At 48.9% G+C, this 5497-nt stretch overlaps 3 non-coding genes across 3 annotated transcripts; all 3 read right to left on the bottom strand.

The window, feature by feature from the left end:
* Positions 1-1009: 1009 nt before the first annotated feature.
* Positions 1010-1082, bottom strand: TRNAR-ACG. The gene has a single exon. It is a non-coding gene; the product is annotated as a tRNA-Arg (tRNA).
* A 3087-nt stretch (positions 1083-4169) lies between these two features.
* Positions 4170-4242, bottom strand: TRNAR-ACG. The gene has a single exon. It is a non-coding gene; the product is annotated as a tRNA-Arg (tRNA).
* A 962-nt stretch (positions 4243-5204) lies between these two features.
* Positions 5205-5276, bottom strand: TRNAW-CCA. Its single transcript has one exon. It is a non-coding gene; the product is annotated as a tRNA-Trp (tRNA).
* Positions 5277-5497: the final 221 nt, after the last annotated feature.

Genomic DNA, 5497 nt, shown 5'->3' with positions numbered 1-5497 from the left:
TGCCGGCCAGGGTCAAACCACGACAGAGGACAAAACTAGATTTGCTCCATGTTATCAGTGTGTCGTCTGTACTGAGGAGCTCAGTCTTGGACACAGTTCCCCAGTGACGTTCTCAGAAGTGCTGGATGCTGGGCAAGAAACCTTCCACTTGACCTGGTGGCTATATCCTTACCTGGGATATCTCAGCATGAAGTTGGCCTTCACGGCAAGGGCATGCTGCTGACTCTTGTTCAAGTCGTTCTTCTCCAGGACCCTCTATCTCCTTTTCTGCACAGCTGTTTCCTTGGCAGTCACCCCCAGCCTGTCATGCTGCATGGGGTCACCCCAGCCCAGATGCAGAATGTTAGAATCCTAGAATCATAGAATTGTCAGCGTTGGAAGGGACCTTAAAGATCATCCAGTTCCAACCCCCCTGCCATGGGCAGGGACATCCCCCACTAGATCAGGCTGCCCAGAGCCCCATCCAGCCTGGCCTTAAAAACTTCCAGGGATGGGGCTGCCACCCCCTCTCTGGGCAACCTGTGCCAGGGTCTCACCACCCTCCTGGGGAAGAACTTCATCCTCACGTCCAATCTGAACTGACCCATCTCCAGCTTCAATCCATTCCCTCTAGTCCTATCACTACCCGACATCCTAAAAAGCCCCTCCCCAGCTTTCTTGTAGCCCCCTTGAGATACTGGAAGCCACAATAAGGTCTCCTTGGAGCCTTCTCTTCTGCAGACTGAACAGCCCCAACAGACAGAAGGGAGATTTGCACAGGGCTTATGATGAAAACACACGTTCAGAGACTGCTCAGCAGTCTAGGAGGTCAGTAGCCCAGGCCAAAAAGAACTTGAGGAGTGATGGCTGTTCAAGTAAGCAGCATTTCTGCAGCTTTGATGAAATGTTTTGCAAGATGATGTTCCTGTGATGCTGATGCCAGAGAGATGGACAAAAACCAGGAAGGGGAAGTACCACATAAAACCACGCTGCTCCCTGTCACATCCATGACAGCCAGGGAGTTTCAGGGCGAGCCAGGCAGGAGTCGAACCTGCAATCTCCTGATCCGTAGTCAGGCGCGTTGTCCATTGCGCCACTGGCCCTGGCCCTGCTGGAGATCTGGGGGCTTCCCAGCTGTGGATGGGCTTTGTGAGGGGAGCAGGGGAGGATGCAAGGGGATTTAGTTCAGTATAGGAAAAAATAGATATAATGAGATCCCTGGGAGGCAGGTGATGTAATTACCTGCTCATCTCTCTGGGATGCTGTTCTAATGTGTGACCTCTAACAAATGATTTTTTTGCCTATCATCTAACAGACTTTCTTCTTGATGCAATCTTTTTTGTCAAGCTCCACGCTCCATGTCCACAAGAAAACCCTGACTCCACTTTGTAGGCACACATAGCACAAAACAAGATTATAACCCTTCATTGACCTTTTCCGTATTATAGAAACCTGGCTCTCTAGTCCACTCCTCATCCACCACCTCCTCATCCACCACCTCCTCATCTGGATGACTAAATGCAGTCTGTAAATAACTTTCTTGTCTCAGAGATCCCAAAACAAGACACAGACTCCAGGAATGGTTGCACAGGTGTCAAACAGGGTGATAATCATTATCTGATTAAAATTCGCTGTTGACATGGGAAAACCAAAGCTCAACTGGAGTTGAGGCTGGAAAGGATCTGAAAGGTCAACTAAATGGTTTTTAGAACCACACCGACAGCAAAAGAAAAACAAGGCGTGGGACCACTTCTGAGTGAAGGAGGGAAATAGACATGGAGCAGGCTGAGGTACTCCAGGGCTTCTCCTTCTCCGTCTTTATTGATGAGATCTGCCCTCAGCTTCATGTCCCTTCACCTTCTGGCAGAGCCTATGGCAGTGGATAACTCACAGCAGAGGATGACCAAGCCAAGAATCACTTGAACAAAAGGGACACGTAAATGACACAAGAGCAGTTGCAAAGTGCCAGCATAGATTTATTAAGGTCCTACTTCACCTACCCAACCACCTGCTCTGCTGACACCTGGGAAAGAAACATTTGCTTATCTTGCTTTCATTGAAGTTTTAAATAGGGTCTTGCAGAGTTTTCTTGTAAGCAGATTGCAAGTGTATGCGTGGAGAAGCACGCACAAACTCTGAGATGGTGGAAAATGGAATTCACTTTATTGCAAGCAGGCACACATATTTATACTTATTAGCAAGAAGCACTATTTGGGGGTTACAAAAAGGAGACCAGACTATGCAGCCAAGGTTGTTATTAGCTCATGTACGCCTTCAATCACTCTCTTAGCACACAGGGAGAACAGACTTTCTCAGGTCTGTTTTGATCATACTCTCCCATTCACTCCCATGCACATCGTGTGTACGAGAAGCCTCTTGTCTGTTCATTCTCACGGACAAAATCCCAACATGAGCTGTACTCAGTTGGTCAGGGTCTCTTTTCATTATTAACAAGCAAGAGTTATGTACTTGTTTAGAAAAGAGCTCAAGGACAAAAGTCTCAATTCTGCAACGCAGTGCTGTCGGCACAGCTAACTGTAAAATGTAGGATATTCACATATATGGACTGTAGGAGAGGCTATGAAGGTGGGTGAAAACTCAGCTGGACCACCAGAACCAAAGTGCTGGGATGACCAGTTAGAAACGTAACAAGTGTCTTGTTAATAATGATGCCTTGTTAATAATGGAGCCTGCTAATAATGGAGGTGTTGATACTGACACCAACACGGTTAGATGTCTTCATTAACAACAGGTACGCACTCTGCAGGTTTCTGGACAATATCAAATCAGGAGCAGAGGCTGATGTGCTGGAGGGCAGGACTTCCCTTCAGAGAAGCTTAGTGAGGCAGGAGGTGTGAGCTGATGGAAACCTCATGAACCTTATGCAAGGTCCTGCACCTGAGTTGGGACAATCCCCAGTATCAGTGCAGGCTGGGAGAGGAAAGGATTGAGAAAAACCCTGCAGAGAAGGTCTTGGGGGACATAATGAATGAAAACTGGGACATGAGCTGTCAGTGTGTGCTCACAGCCCAGAAGGCCAATTGTATCCTGAACTGCGTCAAAACCAGCTTGACCAGTAGACAGAGAGAGGTGATTCTGCCCCCTCTGCTCTGCTCTGGTGAGACCTCACCTGCAGTTCTGTGTCCAGCTCTGGGACCCACACAAAAAAAGGATGTAGGTCTGCTGGAGTAAGTCCAGAGGAGGCCATGAAAATGATCAGGAGATTGGAGTACCTCCTCTATGAGGACGGGCTGAGAGAGTCAGGCTTGTTCAGCCTGGAGAGGAGAAGGCTCCCCAGAGACCTTATAGCAGCCTTCCAGTATTGGAAGAGGACTGATAAGAAAGCTGGTGACAATCTTTTTATCAGGTGACAATCTTTTTATCAGGGCCCGTTGTGATAGGACAAGGGCTAATAGGTTTAAAGTAAAAGAGGGGAGAATTGGACTAGACATAAGGAAGAAATATTTTACAATGTGGGTGGTGAATCACTGGCACAGGTTGCCCAGAGAGGTGGTAGAACCCCATCCCTGGAAACATTCAAGATCAGGTTGGTCAGGTCTTTGAGCAACATGGTCTAGTTGGACATGTCCCTGTTCAAGGCAGGGATGTTGGACAAGATGACCTTGAAAGGTCCTTTCCAACCCAACTCATTCTATGATTCTATGACTCTATGATTCTATGATTCTATGATTCTATGATTCTATGATTCTATGATTCTATGATTCTGTAGTTCTATGAAATGCTATGCAGTGCTTGGTTTGATGATCTCATCATATGTATGGGAAGGTTGCTATTAGGTCCTTATTAAAACCTCCTGTTGCCCAGGCTAAAAAACAACAGTTCTCATGTCTTGTCCTCATAAGGTGAGTGTTCCAACACCATGCCATTTTGATGGTCATGTACTAGACTTGTCACAGTTAATAAAAGTCCTTATAATGAGGGCACCAAAGCTGTAAGCATTATTCCCAGTGTGGAACATGAGTAAGCAGAGGGACTAGAGGGATGTCAGTAGAAAGATGAGACAAAGTGCCCAGCTCCACTGCAAGGTCTGCAGGACTCTTTTGTGAAGGGCAAGAGGACAACTCAGCACTTTTGGCCCAACAAAGGCCTGGGAGGAGAGATGATGGGCAGGAGAAGGAAGGCCCTTGGTGGGGGAGCATGAGGAAGGTCTGTCTCCAGGCTAAAAGAGTCGAGCCAGGCAGGAGTCGAACCTGCAATCTCCTGATCCGTAGTCAGGCGCGTTGTCCATTGCGCCACTGGCCCTGGCCCCTGAGCACCCCCAGGGCCGTGGAAGGCGGCCCATGCCCTTGTTTGGGTAGAACATCCTCTGAGCCCATTGCAAAGACATCAGACAAGATCCAGTGCAATATGGAGCCGTGCAGAATGTCAGCTGGCCTGCCCACCGCTGACCTCGACGTTCTGAGCCCCCTGGTCAAGTCACTTTGTTCTACTTTGTGATTGAGCTTAGACACTCTGTGTCCTTCTAGAGTGACACATCTAGCAGATCCCATCATGACGTTCCCTGGTCTCCTTTTAATGACCAGAGAAATCAATCTTGTTGGGCAAGAGTCATCTGCCCTTGGCAAATCCATGGTCCCTGTTTCTGATTATTTCCACATTATTTTCAGATTTTTTGTTCATTTGGGCATAGCTTTCATTATTCTATAGTCTTCACGAGGTCTCTGAGGTGAGACTGAGCAGACTAGGTCTCCCTGGATCCTCCTTCTTCCCCTTTTTGAAAAAAGGTCTTCTGTTGTTCCTCAGAAACCTGCCTCTATTTCCATAATCCTTGAGTGATACTTGTCCTTGAAGCTCTCCCTCCGTAAGTCCTCTGGACTGACTGTACCCGTCCATGTTACCCTCCCAGGCAAGAGTTGTGGTGGGTAATCCAGGTCCCCCAGGGCTGAGCAGGCAGTTATGAAGCTTCTTGCACTTTCCTGAAGAAGAGAGGACTTGCCTTCCTTCAGCTTCTTGATGAGGCAAGATGTGGTGGGAGACCCCCAGCACAAGACCTCCCTGTGGTCATGAGCCATAACCTGTCAAGTGGATCCCTGCTGCCTGGCTGAAAGCAAAGCTCTGGGCACCACAGTTGGCACATGGGTGGTTGTGGAGGTGCCCCTCTCTAGCTGAGATGGCCAGTGCGTTGCAGAGCCCTGCGCGCGGTGGGGAGGATGTGTGGAGAAAAGCAGGGGCAATAGATAAGATGAGGAGTGGTGTAGAAAGGCTGACCCCGGTGTGATTCGAACACACAACCTTCTGATCTGGAGTCAGATGCGCTGCCCTTGCGCCACGAGGCCAGGATGAAGATTTGGATGCTGGTGGCCTGGCCCCTGGGCTGGGTGTTGGGATGTCCTCTCCATAGAGACCACCCCAGGGGTGTGTGGAACCCCCCAGTAGGTTTCTAGCAATGGAAAGGATGGGACAACCTGAGGAGATTCTGGCCAAAGCCAGTCAAGGCTGGAGGATGAACGTGCGGCGTGGGATGGGGTGATCTGCAGGGTCTGTGCAGGCAGGAGCC

This window comes from Apaloderma vittatum, unplaced genomic scaffold (assembly GCF_000703405.1).
Source record: "Apaloderma vittatum isolate BGI_N311 unplaced genomic scaffold, ASM70340v1 scaffold2578, whole genome shotgun sequence".
NCBI lineage: Eukaryota > Metazoa > Chordata > Aves > Trogoniformes > Trogonidae > Apaloderma > Apaloderma vittatum.
Note: the sequence above shows the minus strand (reverse complement) of the source record. Positions and strands in the feature narration are given on the sequence as shown.